The sequence below is a fragment of the Orcinus orca genome, chromosome 11 (assembly GCF_937001465.1).
Source record: "Orcinus orca chromosome 11, mOrcOrc1.1, whole genome shotgun sequence".
Lineage (NCBI taxonomy): Eukaryota > Metazoa > Chordata > Mammalia > Artiodactyla > Delphinidae > Orcinus > Orcinus orca.
The window spans coordinates 19,529,595-19,551,927 of record NC_064569.1 but is presented as its reverse complement, the minus strand read 5'-3'; the positions used below and the strand labels follow the sequence as shown (position 1 = coordinate 19,551,927).

Below are 22,333 nucleotides of genomic sequence, written 5' to 3'. Positions count from 1 at the left end.
AACATTGTATTATTATCATTTGCTGATCATTCTTTTGTCATTAATTTTGGAGTTCTTGATCTCTTGCCACTTGTTTATTTCTTATCCATGCTTACTTGGTGTGGTCTTCAGTTTTGCAAGTAATGACTAAAGCCTTTAGATAATAAGTCCAGCATTTAGGCATTCTCTTTTTAGGATTTGAAGATGAAAAAATAATTCGAAGAGATTTTCAGGAATAGAAGATTTCTTACCTAATATGGTACACAGTTACCCTGATTTCTATTATCCTTTTTAGGGTGTAAACAATTTTGAAATGAAGACTTTTTGATGACTTTTCCAGAATCAAAACTTTAAAACATATACAGTGTTACTAATTATGTAACTGTAGTGGGAGAACACTTGGATCATGAAAGTCAAGTTTCCTTTCTTTTCTGCCCTGTTCTCTGGGCACAGGGACACCTCTAAAAGCTCTTGATGCTCTTAGAGTCAATCTGTTTACCAACGCTAATTTTAACTACTGAATGTTGACTACCATATGTAAATTGAAGGTTAATTAGTCAAAGGGTCTACTGTGAGCATTTGTCAGCCATTGTGGAAAGTTTAGTGTAAGTCACACTCCTCAGTAAGCTGGATGCAGCCATGCTGGCCTTTGCAGTCCCCATTTCCCTGTGTGTCACCATGAGTGACTGATGGCTCGTGTTCATCTCCTGCTTCAAGGAAGACTACCGGTTGTCTTAAATAGTGATTACAACTCTTGCTACTATTGCTTAGTTATTTATAGAAGCTTGGGAGTCCTCTCCCTTTCTGTTACCCCTCTAGTGTTACCACTTCCACAACTCTCCTGGAATTTGACTTAGCTTGTCCACATCCAGGCCTCCTGGAGAGCAGCTACCAGTGGGCTTTTCGGGTTCCATCACACAGAGAGATAAATAGCTTTGTTCTTCAGTCTGATCACATCTCTTCAAGTGAAATGGCTTATTCAGAAAGGATCTAAGCTTAAAGTTCTTCTGCCAGGATACTTCAGGGATTTAGTTATTTTCTAGAATTATGGACTAAACAGATTATTATTGTATGCATCTTGAGAGAACACCACTCTCCAGCTTAAAGGAAAGATAATTTCAAGTATATCTTGATGCATTGTATATACTCGGGTCTCTGTTCTTGGCTAAATTAAGAAAGAGTCTTGCAAAAAGCTGTGTTTAGAATGATATGCCCAAGTAATTGGGTTTGTAAGCATGTCTGCACTGATTCTTGCAGAGTTGAGAACCACTTTTTGGTGATACGTGTATAAAGAGTTTTCTGGTAGTAAACATCTCCCAATTTTCAGCTTATAAATATCATTGAACTAAACATTATAAAGAAATAAATTGAAGCCAAAAGTAGTGCATTTTCTTGGCATCCAGCTGTATGTATATATTGATGTTAAACTGAATACAGTTGTTTGAGTTTTTCCTGTTTGGAAGTGAGATCAAGAAGGAAGAGACCTCATAGATCCCTTATAGTCTTGACACATAGAAAGAACTTCAGTCTAATGCATCTATTTTACAAACCTACCTTGCTTCCCACTGTCACATGAAATATTAGTAACAGAGATTAATCTGTGTTTCTTGATATGATGCAGACCCACTGAATTACGTGCCTTACAGGTTATGGAACACAAACAACTGTGCACACCACATTGTGCACACAACATTGTACACACACATAAAAAATACCATCATCATTTGTCATCTTCACCAATTTATATTTTATAAAGAATACCATTGATACTCATACTTGACTTTGAATTGTATTGATATTTGAAGAACTCAAGAATGTTAAGATTTTTTTTTACTGTTGTTTCTCTGGAGAAGTTCCCTATTCAGCTGGATGAAACGATAAGATGGTCATTCATTCATACATATAACAGAAATTCCTACTCTTCTGGAGTTTTCATTCTAGTGGAGGAAAACATAACACGAGGATTTTAATATATGTGTTAATGGGGATACATGCTAAGGAGGAAATAAAGCAGAGTAAATTGAGGATGGTGGGAGACTGTATCCAATACCATGTCTAGGGTAGGCCTTTCTGAAAAGGAGAGAACGGAGCACAGACTTGAATGTAGTGAGAGGGAATGATTTAGATTTATGGGTGAAGAGAGTTACATTCTGTGGGAAGAACAAGTATAATGAGTGTGCTTGGTATGTTGAAGGAGCGTCAAGAAGGGCACTGTGGCCAGAGAGAGTATGGAGTGGACAAGTAAGAGATGAGAAAGGGTAGGATGTTGTGATGACCATTTTGTAAGGCCTGGTAGACGATGGCGGGACCTTGACTATTATTCTGAGTGAGATGGGAATCATTAAGGGGCTTTCAGCCAATAAAGGGGCATGATGTGGCTCTCAAGGTTTAAGGATCACTTGGACTTACAGCTTGGGTAAAACATTAAAAATTTCTTTCTTTATACACAGAATATAAATTATGAATGAAAATAGACTTTAACAACGATTAGGGCAACATTATCTGATTAAGATTTTGACTGATGATTGTGTTCAGGGAGCTCATGTTAAATAGTAGAGCTATCATTTTTCGTTTTCATGTCTTTAATTTGCAGAATTCTTTTGATTTTGAATCATGTTCTTCGGTTCTGTATAACTTATTTTTTCATAATAGGCACATTAATGACAAGGGTATGTAATATTTAGAAATTGGTGTGTCCAGTTAGTTGCTTTGCATAGCTGAATTTCCCATTTGTTTGTCATTTTTAATTTCAGCCAAAACTACATAGCCTTGTGTAAGTCCATAAACAAGTCATGAATTTTTATCTCCTAGTTGTAAGGGAGGATATTTGAAAATAATGTTATGGTTTATTGTAATGATCACATGATTGATAAGACTATGAGAAGGAAACACGGATCAGTTTAAAAAAAACAAAACAAAACAGCTTCATAGGACTTATAGGGCATGAATTCTGGAACCAGCTCTGAAACCTACCAGGAGGATGACTTGAGGTCTTTAACCTGTGTTTGCCTGCTAAATGACGACCCCTGCTTCTCCCATAAGGAGAATTGCATTGCTACTGTTATCTCTGCAGTTCCTTTACATTTGTTAAACCAATGTGTGCAATGTGTAAATAAAAATCGGTTGAATTAGGAATCACTTATGTTAGAAGTGACCATTTTTAATATAAATGAAAAAATAGGGATATACTATATAAATAACAGAGGAAAATGTTCATATTTATTTTCAGAAAAATTAGGTTATAGAAGGTATTATTGATATTTGGAAGGAAGGGTTATTTCTAAACTTATTATTACTGTCATGTCAAAGAATCAAAGTGATTATTGAAAAAGGAGTTGAGGAGGTGGGAGTGCCTTCTCCTATCAGTCTTACGGCAGAAGTTTCCAATTGCCTAATAACTGTTTACTAGAAATGTGTCAGACTTTTGAATCAATGCATTAAAAACTATCTTAAAACTATAAGTAGGTATATAAGCTTAGATTTTCATTATTTGACTTTTAGAATATTCATGTAATAAATATATATTTTGTTTTCATAAACAAATATATAAATCTGTTTGCTTATGAATACTTAGTATAATTTTCTTAAAAATTCTTGTTTATTCTAAATTCTTTCCCTTTTAGTCGTAAGAATAAGAATCAGGTTTATGTTTAAACGGAGAAATAAGGAAATTACTCTTTGACACTGTTTTTTGAAGGAGAGGGTATGCAGCCTCAGCTTCACATATGCACCTAAAATTGTTGAATCTGCTGTGATTCCAGTCCCTTTTTTGCTGGGAGGTTCTCCTTCTCCTGGAAGGGCCAGTTCCTCCCCCATGCTTAAACCTACTTCCTCTGGCAGTTCCAAAAACGTTGATTCTTCAATTGAGTATCTTCAACTTCTTCTTTATTGGAAACTTTAATGGTTAAACATGTCAAGTTTCCTCTCTTAAATAATAAATAAACAAAAGCTTCCCTTTGATCTTACTTTTCCCTCCAGCTACCACTCCCTTCATATACTTATTTTCCCCAAGTTTTAACTTACTGTCTCCATTTTCTTTCTTCCTTCTTGCTCGTCAGTCCTCTTCTACTTCTATCCTGCCAACCATTGCTAAGGTCATCAGTTATCTCCATCACACTAAATCCATATGGTGATTGTCAGTCATTATCTTATTCGGCCCTTGAGTTCTTTCAACTGCTTGAATGAGTTTCCACTTTCCACTCCAGTTAAAAAAGTTTTTTTTTCTCTTTGCATTTTGCTGAATGAATGTCTTGTTCTCCACTGTATCCCTAAAATATTTTTCAAAGTGCTTTGCTTATAGCTTGTGCTAAATGAACCAAATATTATAGTGTGAGATATAATGTCAAAAAGCTTACAAAAGAGCTACAACCTGACGTTCTATGAGGGTTCATAGAAAAGAGAAAGAAAGTTTCATAAACAAAAGAGTATTTGAGCTGGATCTTAAAGGATGATTTTCCTAGCAGAGATGTTAGATACTGGTAGGGCTTAACTAGTATATATTTAAGATCCTGGTATCTTAAGTGTCTTTTTCGGCTTGGGTAAGTTTGGATTCAGCACAGGGTATACAAAAGGGAGATAATAACTGTAAAGATATGGTGGGCTGTTTACAACATAAAGAAACTTTACAGTTCAAATCTGTAAAGGGGACTTTGAATCTCATGCTAGTGATTAGACTTAAGAGGACTTGGGGAGCCATTAAAAATTTTTGTTTGTTTTTTAAGGGAACGTGGGTGGTGATTAGGTCTATGCCTTGGATTAATTAGTTAATATGCTGGCAGTATGAGGTTGATTGAAAGGGGAGAAGCTAAAAGGGGAAGGTAGGAGACCATTGTAGTCATTTAAGCAAGAGATCCAGAAATTCAGGACCAAGATGGTAAAACCTGGGGACAGATAGGAGCAGAAATCCAAAGACGGAATCGTTAGGGTAGACTTTCTGGAGCAATAAGGGATGAATTTTAACCTTAAGTAATTGAAATATAAGCCATGCAATTCACAGATATAGGAAATTGGAAAATTTAATTGTTTGTATTTATTTACATATTTTTAATTAGTGGGAGGTAAGTGAATTGTTTTGAGCGTCTGTACATTTGAAATACCAATGTTGATATATCGAAGAAGCATTCCATGCAGAGATTCTGGAACTGGGCAGGGGAGTTGAGAATGAAGCTATGCGAGATTACATCCAATAGCAAAATTTGCCTCCTTGGTGGAAGAGCAATCCAGGCTTAGGAAACACCCTGAAAGACCAACAGTCTGAATGCCATGTGGAATTTTGGAGAAGACCAAATGGAACAGTCAAAGTAGAAGAAACTCTGAAGCTTGAATTGTAGTTTTGCTGCTTGACAAGTTATGTGGTCCTGAAGTAGGCTTTGGTTTCTTTATTCATTTATTTATTTTTAATCTCTGCACAAGTCCTGCCTGAGTAGTCTGCAAATCATAAACAGTAAGTGCAGACTCAGTTGGCTCCCTAGAATATAATCATTTCTGGATTATGGAATTTTTTGAAGTATTGAAAATTGTTTAGATGTTCCGTCATTCATTGGTTCATTCATTCATTCATTCATATATTCTTACTAAGTCTTAACCTGTGGCAGGCAATCTTTTAGTTATATTGCCTGATTTTTCTCCATCCATTCTTGACTAGAATTTTCACCGGTTCAGTTCAGCATATTATTCCCAGTTAGTTATAGGAAGAATACTGATTGATTTAGATCTTGTCCATCTATGGAATCATGCCATCCAAATCTCAGACTATGTCTCCTCTTCCTCAAGTTGGTTGGAGGAAGTGATGGAGAGTGTTACTTTTACATTTATGATAATAGGAAATACATTCATTATCCTGATTCCCTTTAGATGATTAGAGTAAAATACTTAACTCATAAATGATTTAAATCATCCTCAACAGTAGTTAAACACGCTGGTGTTATAGAGATCTGACAAACATAACTATTATCATACGACTACTGAGAAGTTTTTGGACAGAAGTACCAGTTAGAAGAGGGGAGCCCTATCCCTGAGTGCTGAATGAGTGCTTGCCTGGGGTGTCCCCAGAAACAGGAGCTGACACAGGTGTTCAGCACAGTTGCTTACTGCTTCCCATCAAGAAGGATGGGGGGTTCTTAGCACTGCTGGTTTGTGGCACTCGGCATATTTGGCAAGCAGTCAGCCCTGGCTGTGGATTTCCCTGGGGAAAATAAAAGCCACAGGGAAGTCATCAGTGTGACCTTCTGCTGGGTAGTTGGCACATGGCTGCACCACGGGAAGGCTTTCAGTTGTCATTTTCTGAACGGGTAGATATCAGGTGCTGATGGAGGCTCTCCATTCAAGGTGGGAAGTGGAAAAGGAGAAAAAAATATTGAGCAGAAGCTTACCAAATAATTCCCAGTCATGAAGCTTAACACCAGCTGATCTGCTGATAAAAGGGATATTCTTGTGGGGAGGGGGGAGGGAGTTTCTTTGGTTCTGTAAGCACAATTATAAGCTTTCCTATTTAAGTCTGACCCATCATATTGAAATGCTGTCACTAGTATCATTAGCAAGTAAAGTGTTGATAACATAGTCAAATGCACAGCAGAGTTCTGGCTCTTAAGTGTCTGGACTAACTCCCAATATTAGGAATAGGAGTCAAACTGCCATCACTTTTCCTGTGCTAACAGACGCCCTGCCATTAGCAGTCTGAAGGCAATTTTAATAAAATACATAGCCCTGCTGAGTTGGTCTCAAAAAATAAATAAGCATTGTAGAAAAGAAGCTTTTGTTTCAAAGTAATGATTTAAACTATGCATTACAGGTATTTTTCTTTTACCAGTAAGGCACATGCTATCAGAATTTCAATCATGATTGGGTGGCATTTATCTAAATAATGTGATATTGTCATTTCAAAGACTTAAAGCATCGCCTTATTTTGACTTACATACAAAATGGGGGCAAATTGGATCCAGGTATCAAGTGCATGTGTTTTACAGTTTATATTACATTTTTTTGTGTGAACAGTGTTGTATTCTTGGACAGATTTATGGAAATGTAACAAGCTGGTGATAGAGTTCTGGGAATTGCAGACTTGACTTCCAAACACAGATTAGAACAGGAGGGCAAAGAACATCTTTTTATTTTTCCTTTGCTGTCAGGAAGGGAATCACATTTCAGTTTTTAAAAAACTCTTTTAATAAGATGCTTATATGTAAACCACAGTCACAAGGGTGTAATAAATGTGTGCATGTATCAGAGGAGCCAAAGCTTTGTTTGCCAAAAGGTAAAAATCTCAGAAAGCTTTTTAAGAGTCTATTTGGAAACCACTGAAATTACCGCCTTTCCTTCCCTTCTTAATAGCGACATACTGGCCTGAGAGCCATAATATAGAATTAGCTCTGGCCTTATAGTAGGCAGAGTTAGAACTAGCCTACATAAGTGTGACGTGTGGGACATCAGGAAGGCTCCTATTTCTAAGTGCCATTGAGGGGGAAGCAAAGAAGCATGGGCTTTGGAATGAGACAGACCTCAGTTCAAATCCTACTCAAGTCCCAACTCTTTTTCTGCATGATGTATTATTGTAGGCAAGTTATGCGTCTTCTCTAAGTCTTTGTTTCCTCATCTATAAATTGGGAATAATAACAAAACCAACCTTGTATGATTGTTCCGTGGATGTAATGAGACAATACATGTGAAACATTTAGGATGGTGTCTGGCACAGAGTGAGCACCCAGAGAATGTTTGTTTTTATATTAATGAACTTCTAACACACTTTTATCAGGAAGGTTACATGTTAAATTTTGTGCTAGAAATTGAGGTAAATATGTGGATCAATATATGGTCTCCACTTCAAAATTAAAATCTTTAATGCAAGACAGACATTTTAGCAGATAACTCAGATGCTGTGTGCCACTTGTTGTATTGGTATAGGTCTAGTGGACATAAAGGAGGCAGGACTAGAGAGTTCCCTGATGGCCTAGTGGTTAGGATTCTGGGCTTTCACTGCCGTGGCCCAGGATCAATCCCTGATAGGGGAACTGAGATCCCATAAGCTGCATGGTGCAGCAAAAAAAAAAAAAAAAATGGAGGTAGGGCTTAATCTTGGCCATGGAAAAAATTACTGTAAAAGCTTGGTTTTTTAAGTTTTCAAAGGAAAGATGCTACGTATTTTCACCCTGAGCCGTTGTGATCAAAGCCAACTATTTTTTTTCCAGTGATTTTTTCCCAGTTCCTTGTTCTTTCTATTCTTCTTCTTTTACATTTATGTAAACTTTTTCTTTGATTGTTAGCACCATGGTTAGATGATATCTGTACTCAGAGACAAGAGGTAAACATAAATCAACACTCAAATGCCGCTCAGCATCTCTGCTAAAATGATTTGGGGGAAGAGTTGAAAACAGAGGTTTTATTCTCTTACATTGCCAAATGGCATGAAAATTAGTACAAGCCTTTGGACAGGAATTAGGCAATATCTAACACATCTACATATACACACTATTTGATCCAGCAATCCCATTTTTTGGAATTTATCCTGAAGATACATCTTTGACAATATGAGGGTCACGTGCCCAAGTTTAATCATTGTGGCATTGTTTATAATTGTAAAATATTAAAAACTACCTAAATGCTCATGCATAGGAGAATAGCTGAATACATTAGAACGCTATGGAATCGCCACATAATGAGGTACCGTGCAGCTGTAAAAAGAATGAAAGGATACGGAGTAATTTCCAGTCTATACTGCTAAGTGAAAAAAGTGCAGAAAAGTAATATCTAGAATGAAAGGGAAATAAGAAAATACACTTGTATCTGCTAATTGGGGCAAAAAAAAATAGGAAAGATAAGCTGGAAACTCATGAAATTGGTTTTTACTTACAGAGGTTGGGCCCAGCAAATGGGTATTGAGAGAATGAAAATAAGGTACAAGTGGTGACAGGAGAGTGTGACACTTATCTGAATATCCTTTTTCTTTTGTATAGATCTCATTTTTGGAACTGTGTTAATGTTTGGCATACTCAAAAACAAATAATTAATTAAAATGAGCTAGGGTGTTTAGGGAGCCTCACATGAAAACAAAAAATAACAAATTTGATTAATTGTATTCATATGAATTACAAATGAAGGAGGTGGGGGCAAAGAGCAAATTTAAGTAACTTTGCCAAACAGATTTTTGACTTTATACTCTAAGATTTAAAAAAAATGAACTATTGTATTTTCAGCAGAAAATTTGCTTTTCACACAATACAGATTAATAATTCTGCTTTTCATGGAGGTGAGAGTTAACACTTCCGAACTGCTTTGAGCATATACTAGGATTGTGGATAATGAGAGCCATTTTCCTACTGTAAAAGAAATAAAGAGGGCTAGAATGAACCCTGTGATGTTGAATGGAATGAGGTATCAATAAAAACTCATGGTGTGTGTTATAAAGAAATAGTTGTGAGTGTGTGTGTGTGTGTGTGTCCATTTATATATTCCCTAGCTCTATCTGCTGAGAGGGCTTAAAAGCAGTAATACCTCAGTACTGATGAGCACCCCTACTACCTAGATCTTGGTTTCTGAATATCATTCTCCAATAAAAGACACCAAGAACCCTTGTGGAAATGGATGATTCTAGGGCAGGAAGAAAAATTATATGGTGAGAAACTGGAAAATCTTATGGTTCAAGAAAGTAAGGCATGACTAAAAAGAATCGAAACAGGTTGAAAGGACACAGGAGCCATTTTGACATGGCTCCCAATGGCCACATCTGGGACATTTGAGCAAGGAAATAATGATAGTAATGGATTACACGCAATATAGTCCATGATGTTATAAAAAGTGTTGAAAAATAATAAATGGGGGAGAAAGAAAGCTCTTTTTGTAACAGTAGAATACCAAGTAATAACTGTAGAAGGAATGTTGGAAATAGAAAATGACCATTTGGTAAACACCACATTAATGATTTTCTCAGGCAAGAATCATGACTGGATGCTAAATTAGTGGTGCAAATATGCTGATAAATAGGATACTTACATAGTGTCCAGATATCTCTTCTCAGAATGCTTGTAGTGATCAAAGTTAGTATCACCAGTAATGAGACTTATTAGCATCGTGTACCACTGCTGTGACTCACTGAGGAAGGCACAAAAAATCATTTCTGTCATGTTCTTGCCGAAAATGCATGAATTTTATCATGAGGAAATATCAGACAACTCAAATTGAAGGACATATTACAAAATAACTGGGCAGTACTCTTAAAAAGTGTCAAGGTCATGAAAAACAAAGAAAGACTGAGGAATTGTCCCAAATGGAAAGAGACTAAGAAGACAGGATAACTAAATATTCGCTCATGGTCCAAGAAAAAGACATGAGTGGGACAGTTGTTGAAATTTGAATAAGGTCTGTGTGTCAGTCAGTTGTTTCAGTTAATTTCTTAGTTTTGCTCATTGTACTGTGGATTTGAAGATGTTAATATGCCAGGAAGCTGGGAACTCCGTACTATTTTTGCATTTTTTTCTAAGTCTGAAATTATTTCAAAATGAAATGTTAACATGAAAAATAAAAATTAAAACATGTGCCTTAAGTAAGATGTATGTATGTATTACCCATTCTTCTTTATTATCATAAAGGAAATAGTTTGCTATGTAAGAGGGTAACATCACTGGGCTCTAGGAAGAAAACAGTCGTAATAGAGCGATATGTATGTTGCCTTGTGAATTGGGTCTTATTCTGTTAACTGCCTCTGGCATACACCGTGTAAGCCTTGAGGGTACTTACTATGCCTTTGTATTTGCTAGTCTATTTGCCAATAAAATAGGTTAATGATCTTAGCACTATGGTTTCTAATTAATCACATCAATAGAGGAGAGCATGTCAAGTACAGAGCCCGACAACAATAATTTTAAGAAGCACTCAAGTGAAGATCAACATTTAATGCCTGTGAATGACCAGGTATCTTCTGGTAGGTGTAAAACTCCAGGATATTTCCAGGGAGGGAAGACAGAGCTGGTATATTCAGTCCAATGGATGTGTGTGAAGAGATCAATAATCAGATAAAAGCTAGAAAGGAAGTATGGGCACAGTACACAGCATAGCCAGTCAGTGGGTCTCTGAGAGTCCAGATTCTTAAGTTAGAAACAGGGTCTGGTGATGATGAGCTTGATGATGCCAGTGAGGTGGTGGTAGTGCTGCGAATGCTTTGTGACAGCATTAAAGGACTAGAGTGAAGGATCAGTAGCAACGTGTGGTTGCACGGAGTTCTGTGTACCACCATCTTGGTTTCACATACATTCATACTCAAAAATTTAATCTTTAACATAGTTGTAAAATGTAGGTGGAGAGACTGATTTCATTACCTATGTTTTTATAGATGAGGAAACTCAGATTCAGCATTTCCAAAATCCTATAGCTAGTAAGTACAGAAAGGATTTGTATGCTGAACCAGAGTGTTCACTTGAGTTTACTAACCTTCTAGCATCAGATAAAATATAGATTTTCCTTCCACACTAGTGCACAATATGGAGTGGAAGTACTTTTGCCAAACTTGGGAATACATAACTCTTCTAGTGCATGTACTCAAGAAGCATCATTATCAATAGTATTTAACACAGAGATTGTAGGACTTGCCCAGAATCCCAAGAGTTAGTGCCAGAAATAAAATGAGAACTCTAGTTGTCCATAGTCAGGGCAGAAAGTATCCTGTTGGCCACATTATGAATGTCTTCAGTGCAGATAGTTCTTTGATAGTCCAGCACCAACCAGGAAGACTGGAGGTCTGCTTCCAGGGCTGGGTACCACTCACTGGAAGAGGCTGGTTCCAAAGGGGCCTTGAACAGTGGAGTTCTGACGCTGTGTTGAGACATTAATGAACATCTTGAACATTATGGTGATTTGAATAAAATTCTGTAGGTTGCTTGAAAATCTTGGGAGTAGAGTTAGAGGCCATAGGTCAATTATCTTACCTATGTAGAATGAAAAGCAGTTGAAATCTAGCAGAGACCTTGGGATCAATATTCTGAATGTGTTATCTCATCCAGCACCTGAAACTCTCCCCAGACTTTTAGCTTTGTGAATTACTCGGGACATTGGAGAAGTTCCTTCTGTCCAGTGGCAGTACACTCTTTCCTTCGAAGAATGCTTTGAGTGATGTCAGAGTTTTTATATGACTTTGACATTTGCCAAAAAGGTTATGGTATCTGCTAAGACACACAAATATTGTCCCTATTTATAGTGTGTGTATTGCCATGACAGAAACAGAAATTTTAAAAAAATGCTATTAATTCTTTACCATTAAAACAGGAGTTCCTTTTCTATTATATATATGTGACTTCCAAACCCAGGATTTATTAAAGACTTAATATCAAGACTTAATATCAATATTAAGTCTTTATTAAAGACTTAATATCAATATTTATTAAAGACTTAATATCAATATCAATATTAAAGACTTAATATCAATATGTTACAAAGACCATATAAAATATAAAATTTAATCTAATCATTAATAATTTAGAGATTAATACGGAATCGAAGAGCTAGATAATGCTTATCTAAGTCACTGATTTTGTAGACAAGGAACTGAGGCTCAGCGAGGTTAAATTTTGCGTCATTTTTACAGTTAATAAGCGACAGAGCCAGAAAAAGAACCCAGATTTCTTGATTCCTAGCCCAGCTTTCTTTCCACTATGGCATGATTTCTTATGACACGTATTAGATTAGAGCAAAATTATTTTCGTTGAAATGTATGAAAAGCGTTGTGGGTCTCTTGTTGATGTTTTGTGGAGGGAGTGAGTTTATTCTATCCTTGATTTTGTTTTTTTTTTTTTGGTTTTACACTACAATTAATAAATGAGTAATATCCTCTATCTACCCCACGTTAATAAGGTCCTACTAATTTTTTTTATTTCCAATAATCTACTGATAGGTTTGGAAAATCCTTTCTTAGAATAAATGCATGCATACCTTTGAGTTGCTAGCACTTGAACGGCTAATCCATTAAGTGACTAATCTGAGAAATCACCTCTCTCGTTAGGTGCCCTGGATCACAAATGTCTTTTGATAGTACTGCAGTGGTAATGTAGGGATTTGCAACTGGCAGGCAGGAATTGAATTGCCATCATTTGGCTTTAGCAGGAGTTAGAGTCTTGTCTCCAACATAAGCATGAGCCAAGGTACTGTCTCCTTTTTTCTAATTTTAGTTGGAACCATTGGCACCGATCTTACCTAGACAGACTAGTGTTATTTCTACCCAGCACAATCTGCTGGCATGGGCTCCATTCCAAGCCACGCAGTTGAACTTCTCCCCCTGGTTTAGCAAACAGAGAGAGATATGATTGGATGTAGAGGACAGGAGCGTTCACCTTTTTCATTAGAAGCCATCCTTTCAGGCATAGAGATTCTAGGTTTAATTGGTTCAATGTATGACTCAGAGAGAATTGGCTCTTATGATTGAAAATTGCAGTGTGCTTTAATTGTGGGTCATGAAATAATTACTCCAGTGTTTTGGTTCAGGCACATGGATATTGATACATTTAACTGCTCAAGGTTGGGAAGAAAGGTGAGAAGTGATGTCTGCTTACCAGCCCTCACCTGTTCGTTATTGGAGAACATGAGCTGTATAATTGTCCTGTCATGATCTCTAGTCATGGGCACGCATCCCCGATGGCATCTCTCATGACCTCAGCCACACCGGCCATGCTGAGGCTTCCATCTGCACCCCTTTATCAGAACCCTCAGTGAGACCTCTTCAGAGCATCAGCGCTCTCCCTCAGCTAACTCCCATACCACGGAGAGTCAAGAGGGGACATCACAGCCTTTGCAACCTTGACCCTCTGTGCAGCCATACCTGAGCCCTTTCTCTCTACTTCAGTTTGTCATGGGATGTCTGCTGCAAGGCTGATGTCTCACAAGGTGCCATTCGGAAAGCAGGCCACATAAACATAGAGGAGTTTATACGATTTCCCATCTCACCCCAACCTACCCTGGACTTGCCCTGTGGGAGCAGGTGTATACAACCCTCACAGTAGCATTTGAGGTCTCTTCCCCTTCTTCCTTCTAAATTAAAAATGCCCATAACACTCAAACTCTTTCATTATTTCACATAAACAGTGGTTTTCCATATGTAAAAGCAGAAGATTTTTTTCCTCTGGTTGCTTGTGACCCAAATGAGAAAGACTGTACTTGGAATGCGGAGAGTTAACATATGGGGTTATTTCATATATCATCATGCAGGGGACTCAATGGTAAAGAGAAAAAACACAGACTGTCCTCATGGGCCACACAGTGAGATCACATAGAGCGTATTAGTTTTTGTTGTTCTTCAAAACAATAGATGTAAACATGTCCACAAATAGGAGATTCTAATAAACAACTAGAGAGTATGTTTAAGTTTTATGGAAAGGAGGGCTTTGAAGTGTGTATCACATCCTGAAGATCTGGTTGAAAAATAGAAAATCATTACCCAAGGGGATAAGAATTCCATAAATTTACACCACTACTCTTCTCGCACTCTCTCTCCCCCCACTTCCTTTCTCCTGTAACATTGTTCTGTCCCCTGGTTGGATAGTTGTTTTGGTAGAAGGTCCATGTTCCCTGTCTACCATGTCCCGTTGGCTGACTTTTGCCTACTTCATGGATGAGCTGCCCTCTTATAGTGTGATAGCCTGATAAGATTAATAATAATAATAATGAATAATAATCATTAAACACATAGACCTTGGTTCATGGTATTAGATGAATTATGTCATTTAATTATCAGAGCAGCCCTTTGGGAAAGGTATCACTATCGTCCTTGTTCTACAGATGAGCAAGTTGATGCAAAGTGAGAGCAGGCAATCCCCAAACGCATAAGTGGGCACAACAGGATTTTATCGGACACCAGATTCTGAGTCCCTGTCGCTTAGGAATTGTATTCAGTTTCAAGTAACAGAAACCTGAGTGGTGGTGGTTTGAACCAGATAGGAGTTTTTTTATCTTCCACAATACAAGAGGGTCAGATGCAGTCCAAACTGCTCTGCCATGCTGCTGGGGATCCAGACTCCCTCCAGTTTTCTCTTCCACCACACTTATGGTAGAAGATCCTCATTCTAACGCTCACAAGAGACCTGGTCCAGCTTTAGTAGGGTAGCTCTATCTCATATCAAGGCAGGAAGTAGGAGAGGCACAAACAGCAAAGAACAGAAAGGCCAAAGCAGTCAGAGCTGTCCCCTTCTAGAAGGTTTTCACTGAATCTTCTCCCAACTTCCATTTCTATCTCAGGGCTATTAGTAGGATTCTATTTATACATTTAACTGGTCTGCTTTATTATTGGGAAGGGATATTGGGTGGCCAGTTAGCGTTCTCTGTTATGGCTCTTAATCCCCCAGATATACTGCATTTTCCTATAGCCTAAGAATAGGAACAGGGAATTTTTTAAATTATTTAAAATAAACCAGAAATTTTTCTTTGTCTAGGGTCTCCTCCATGGTTATTCTTATTAAAACACACACACACACGTATAAATGTATGCCTCTTGAATGGAAAGATATCCATCTTCTGATGGGATATATTCTATAGAATCTTTAGCAAATATTTAGCACACACCTGCTTATAAGGAGATATTAATAATTGGTCTGGAAATGGGGAACTGAGACAACATTACCCAAGTTTAGAGAAACTGTCAAGTGAGTAAACCCTGCCTCCATCTTCCAAAATGCTAACTGACAAACGGTTCATTATTGGGATAGAAATTTTCCTGTAGGATAGACCATTCTGAGTTGTATATGTTCCTCTTCAAGCATGATGAAACAAAAACTGCTAATCAGTGTATTATCCGCAGGAAGCAGTATGCTTTCAACTTCATGAGACTAAAATTCCATGAACTTATTTATTCCTTTATCCCAACGTTTGAATAAAAACAAGAGGTTTGCATTTAAGCAGTGAGAGAGTATTAGTTGAAGACTGCAGTAAAATATAGTGGATTTTTTTTTACCTGATCCACTTCTCTTTGACAAAATCTTCCCTGTGTCTTCTCTGCTACCTCAGTTTCTTCCTTTAGAAAATGCTGTCATATATATAGGATTTGTCTGTGGAGTTTATGTCAGTAGGATGTATTACAATAGAAGGATAATTCACAGGAATTCTGACTAACTCGATGCTAACGGCATGTTATTCTGTTTTTACACATCTGTAGTACACAGTTATTGTTTTATTATGTCATTGTGAATGTGGTTAATATATATATATTGTTTTGATAACATGGATCTTCAACTGCTTTATATATAAGCATCATGTGCTTCAAAGCAGGTAGTACAAAGCTGGGCCAAACCAAATAAATACTTATCAGTGGCTTTATGTATGAAAAATATGTAAACAATTACGTTGACTACACTCACTCCAGGATATTTCTTGGGAGTTTTAGATTTGTTCTTAATAAATCCCTAACATCAGTGTTTTCTAATTGATTGAGGATGTTCGTTAATTGAATTCTTTTTAAGCAGGGATTTATAGACTTTTAACGTTGAAATCAATTGCATATATTCTTGTCAAATTTGGCTCAGCTCCACAAGAGGAACTTTGGGCAATCGGGAATATAGACTAGAGAGATAAGCAGTTAGGATCATTTAGGTGGACAACTTCCTCTCTTACTCATTAACTGTTTTTAATTTTAATTGGGCAGGTATATTGCATTCTTCTCTTTCCTTTTTTAATGATAAATTTGCCAAACATTACTATATGCATAAAGTAAATATGTATGATAAAGCTAATTAGTATAAAATCTTTTGCTCTCATTATTTTACTATTTCATGTGAAAGTATTAAATGGGCCTAAATTAGCTGAATAGGTATCTTAGTTCCTCTTAGTTTATATGTTGAAATTATGGCCTTAGACCATTACTAAGACTTTTTCAGCAACAGCAAGTGAGGTGAAGTTTTAAAAATTGGTGATTATGAACAAGTTGGTGACTTCCAGAAATGTGAATTTACTTGTTTTAGAAAGATGACTATTTTAGTATAGAATTTCTCATGATAATCAGTATTCGTGATCTGATCACATACATATTTTAGTGTTGTTTTCCATAAAACAATTTACTGTATACTGCAACTGTAGATAACTGATTTGTGTTTTAGAGATAAGGTTCACTTAATTTTTGTAATCGCCCAAAACATAGTATTGAAGCCTATACCATGCCCATTTCTAATGCCAGCCCTTCAATATAGCTGAATCTTGCCATAAAGTCTACTATCTGAGGAATCTCAATCTTTCTTTCTATTCTGTGAACTCCTATAGTTGACAAAAAAGATTTCTAAAAAGATAATTGTATTGATTAATTCAATTTCTGGGTTGGGTATAAGGTGTAAATTGGAGATTACTCATAGAAATTGAATACAAAGAGAAAAATCTTTTTAAGTCTTTTTTTTTTGAGGGTATTGAATGAAGCTGAACTCCTAAAAGCTTTCCAGCCTCACAGAGCTTCAATAAACTTCTAACAGGAGTCCTGAATGCAAGCTCTATTTTTGTTGCTTATACAGTAGGTGGGAAACCTTTAACTAGTAGGATGAGTCTTTGTTTTCATTTCCACTGAAAAACTCATGGACCAACACCTAGGGACTTCTAATATCTTAGAAAAAGTTTTCTGTTATAACATAGTATGTAGATATTTATACATAGTATATTTATACAAGTTTAAGTATATATTGATATATTGTTCCTGAAGTATAAGTATAAATTTTTATATAAATATATTTAACCAAACCCAATTTTTATCTATGTGTATGCATATACAAGCAGACCTCTCCACATGTGTATGTATAGTGTCCATATTTATTATATATTAGTTCGCCTATTGAGTGTTTCATCAGAAAATAGGTTCTCTAATGCAGAAACTGTTTTATCCACATTCCATCACTCCCAACAGAGTGTAATACAGTGTCTTTTACACAATGGATGATAAATTAGTGGTTGTAGTGAATGGTGACCAAAAGAATAGATATTTAATCAGAGAAAAATGTACTGTTTGATTTCGATACAGGTACATGGGAAAGATGTCACTTAAAGATAGTCCCCTTAATTGTCAATTAGAACTATTTTATTCTTATCTACTTAGATGGAAGCTAAGCTCTGCCGCTTTTATATAGTTTTACTTGTAATTGTGAACATGTAGAACCACATGAGGCCATCAGTCAATCAGTAGAGAGATGAGGGCCCAACAGAATTATTTCTGTAGGTGGCTAAATTTTTCAATCAAGGACAGCTGAAAGGTCATGATTAAAACAGTGATTTTCCTGAAATTGTAAGTAACTGTTAGTGACTGTTTTGCACAAAGATGTCAAAACTACTTTTTTCCTCTGAAAAGGAAAATTATAAGTTCTTGAAGACGTTGGCAGTTTTCCAAATTTCACTTGTACTACTGTGATGTATTTTAATTACTTCACTTGGGTCAGTTTCTTAAAACATATAAGAGGCAAAAGTACGGTAGTGTGATAGTAAGTATACAGAGAATATAAAAACAGGCATCTAATGCCTACCTGATAGGTGTGTACTCATTACTCAGTATTCGCCAAGGAGTAGGACTTAACACATTTCACCCAAGGAGTGTGCATAGCATTAATTCATAATTCTATACAGAGATGAAGAATGATACCACTGTGTATTTTAATTAGAATATGGCAGCGATACTTGAGATATTTAAGTAATTTGCTTCACGTAGATCTGTTAGCAAAGGCAGCCAAGGATAGAAAATGTTGTTAGTGATTGCGGTAGGTGGCCTTTTATTCTCTGAGTCAGAATTGACTCCAGTCCCTGGGTAGTGGCAGGCAGGACTAGCTGCTGGTTGTCACCATCTTTCAAATGAGGTGCCGACCTGAAGTCCTGACCATTTGTAGTCATTAAAGATTCCTCAGAACCTTTGCAGCAGAAAGGGTTTTAACCACAGTGTCCTGGTCAGTTTCCAAATCTGTTAATTGTATTCTGCCTTCTAATGTCTTCCTGCAGGTTCTGTTTCTGCTTATTTGTTTGTTTGGGGTTTTTATTGTTATTGTTGCTTGCATATATAGTTTTTGGGGGGTGCATCTCTCCTTGGTTTTAAGCTCTCTGTGTGCTTTTAATCTTCTTTAGGCTATACCAGAATAGAACTGAAGAGTTTTGTTAGATGTGTATTATTTCAGCCTGCATTAATGATTTGTGTTCCATCCTTTTACACTCTGTTTTAGTTTAATTTTTTAAGAGACACATATAAAAGAACAAATGAAAAGGAATAGTGGCATGAGGAGCGACAAATATGGTGATAGACGTGGGCTGCTCTTTGAGATACGGTCCAAATGTACCTCCTTTACCTTGGAGGAGGACTCTGGAAGGCAGAGAAGATGAATGACACTTGCTGGGTTTGAGGAGGGCATCACAAGAGAATATGAGAAGTGTTAGTTCACTTCGAATTAAAAAATGGTAAAGTTCCATTTGAGCCCAAGAATGACATGGTTCATTTCCATGTTAAATGTCAATCTTTTCATCCCATTGATAAGCATGTTAAATTAGGATTTGTAAGGCAGAAGGATATGTATCTGATTTTAAGAGCAATATTTTGATATGTCATAATTTTGATGGCCATGTTTTGAATTAGATATTTCACTCATGATCATTTTTCATAATCTACAGGAAGATAAAATTCTATCAAATCAACATTTATTGGATGCCATCCATATTAAAAGAACTGCATTTGATGTATTACCCTTGAAGATATTTTATTTGGTCCAAAAAACACTGTACCAAGTATTCATCCTATTACATCCCTACTGGGTTGAAAGTGATTTTTTTTTTTTTTTTTAGTTTTGTTGTTATTTTATTTATTCAGCAAGGAAAATGATAAAACAAAATTCAGAGTAATTTTGTTCTAACCCAAGCATAAATTTCATCCATTAATCTCAAAACCTACCCTGCCAACAGCATTATATAGTAGAAAAAGCATAAGCTCATGTGTCAAAAGAGCTGTTTTTTAATGCTGGCTCTTACAAAGTCTATGATTTCCAAATGGGTAAGTTCCTTAACTTCCTTGTCTCAGTTTTTTCATTGTGAATAGGAATGATTGTAATATTTTGACCTACCTACTGAAACAGTTTTTTCCAAATGGAAGAAAATACATTCTCTTTTGAAGTAATCTCTAATCTACAATATAGTACTTTCCTTACTAATATTATTATTATTTTTACAATTTTATTGAAGTATAGTTGATTTACAGTGTTGCATTAATTTCTGCTGTACAGAAAAGTGACTCAGTTATACATATATATATTCTTTTTCATGCTCTTGTCCATTATGTTTTATCATAGGATAATGAATATAGTTCCCTGTGTTATACAGTAGGACCTTGTTGTTTATACCTCACTAATATTTTATCTTTCATCAGATTGGTCTTACATATACTCCTCAATTAGAAATTACTCTTCATAGATTTTCTGGAATCTTAGTTTAAGATTAAAGCTATTCTGGGTTCTTTATGGTGAAGTATTTCTCTTCTGCAATGTCACAGCCTCTGAAATGTTCTCTTCCCAATACTGGATAGTTTTGCTTTTTCTCTAATTCATCTTTTTACCATATCTAGGGCACATAAACAAATGAAAGACTTTAACACTTCCTTGCCATGCCAAGTTAATATGAAAATATCTGTACCTGACCGAATCAGAGCTCAGTTGTCATTGGGAGTGCAGAAGGCTTGAAAACTGAGTATCAGAGTAAATCACCCAGAAGGAGTAGGCAATTGGAACAGATCTTAGCAATATGGGGAAGCTCATACAAAGCATCAGGTAACCTCAGGGTAGGAAAATATCTTGTCGGACAGGCACTGAATGTCTAGCTGTGGGCAGTGGGGTGTTCCTGGGAATAAGGGTGGCCTGTCATGACTGGAAATTCCATCAACAAATAGTAGGAAACGATCAAAATGATAAGCTGGCTGTGAGTATCAGAGACCCTGAGCAGAAGTAGCAGACAATCCTAGGAGACTATTTTCAACAAGGTAAAGAACCTTATGGCAGAGACCTGAGGTAAAAATCATGGAAACTAAGTGTGGACTCAGTAAGGAAGCAAAACACAAACATTAAGTTACTGAACTTGTGCTAAAAAGTGGGGTCCTGGCATCTCGAACTAAGAGGTCTGCCTGGTTTGAGACCAGACAGGGAAGTAACTCATATCAATATCATTCTCTTTGGCTTTCCTGCTCTAAACTCTTCTACTGGCCACCTCCTGTCTCACTCCCAAATTCACATAGGGCAGGAGAAGAGAGAATTTACATAAATTCTGATTCTCATTGTCTTCACTTTTATCTCAAACTAAAAGATGATTTCCTACTTTATTTGGTTCTGTTTTCTCTCAGCCATCAATCAACTTTTTCTCCTTGAAGTTTCTGTAATCGTCGTACAAAAGTTACAAGGAAATTCATTGGTTTAAGACACATACTAGCACTTTTTAAACATATGATATTGTGATGCATCTTAAATCTATGGCATGTCATAATTTAATTGCCACGGGAATTTTTCTTGGGATGTCCTCCAGTCCTGGATGAAATACAAAGCTTACCTAAGAGGCTATTGTTGCCAACAGTGGTTTCAAAGACAACCTGAATCATAAAGACGTATGATATCACTGATAGCACATGATGTCACTGACACTGACTGTCACTGGGGCTTGACAGAGCCACAGTAATTTGTAAAATCCCCCTTTTCCCCATCTTGCCACATTCTCATCATAGAGGAAAAGAGCAATCAGAGACGACTCTCCAAAAGAGGAGACTACCATACAGGTTTTTAAGAACTCTTTTGCCTTCAGAGTAGGAATGCATTTACTGTATCTGAATTCTTTCTCCTGATAGAATTTTATGAATCAGTGTTTCAGTAATACCTGTTTTCTCCATCTATCTACGTATATGCATGTGTCCACAAGTGATGTCCTGGTGTTTGGAAATAAAAATGAATCTCCTTTCTTTGGTGGATTCTGTCCCAGTACAGGAACCATGTTTTCACAATTCTGCTTGGTTTCCTGAGACTGAGGCTTAATTTTGCATTTTCAATATTGATTTCTTTGGTCACATGATTCTCCCAAAATTCTCATCTTTATCTCTAAAAGAAGCATAAATTTGCGACTAGGACTGTTGAACATGGAACTTTAAAATTTTTCTCATTGCCTACCTGAAGGAAACAAATATTTGCAAGGTAAATACATCATTGCTTAAATTTTCTCTTTTGAATTAGTATATTTTTGTTCTGTCATAAGTAGAAGCCTTTCTTCTCCTATTGTAAGAGCTGTAGGATATCTACCATGGATAAGTTGAGTATTTGGAATGTGGCCCAGTTTGGAAACTTATCTCAATATGTCTTCATATTTGCGCAATGTCTTGATTTCATGATTTTATAAAGCATGTATGCATAAAATTCTTTGC

General features: G+C 36.5%; 1 protein-coding gene and 1 long non-coding RNA gene across 8 annotated transcripts in view; one reads left to right on the top strand and one right to left on the bottom strand.

Annotated features, from left to right (window-relative positions):
- SOX5 (SRY-box transcription factor 5) overlaps positions 1–22,333 on the top strand; it is a 992,020-nt gene that overhangs the window by 343,835 nt on the left and 625,852 nt on the right. The window lies entirely within an intron of this gene.
- Positions 4–21,875, bottom strand: LOC125960423 (uncharacterized). Of its 2 annotated transcripts, none has more exons than XR_007470074.1 (3): positions 21,247–21,875; positions 11,732–11,891; positions 4–1,916 (listed from the first exon to the last, which is right to left on the bottom strand). It is a non-coding gene; the product is annotated as an uncharacterized LOC125960423 (long non-coding RNA). The 2 variants fall into 2 exon arrangements; XR_007470075.1 differs by lacking the exon at positions 4–1,916 and adding an exon at positions 9,478–9,561.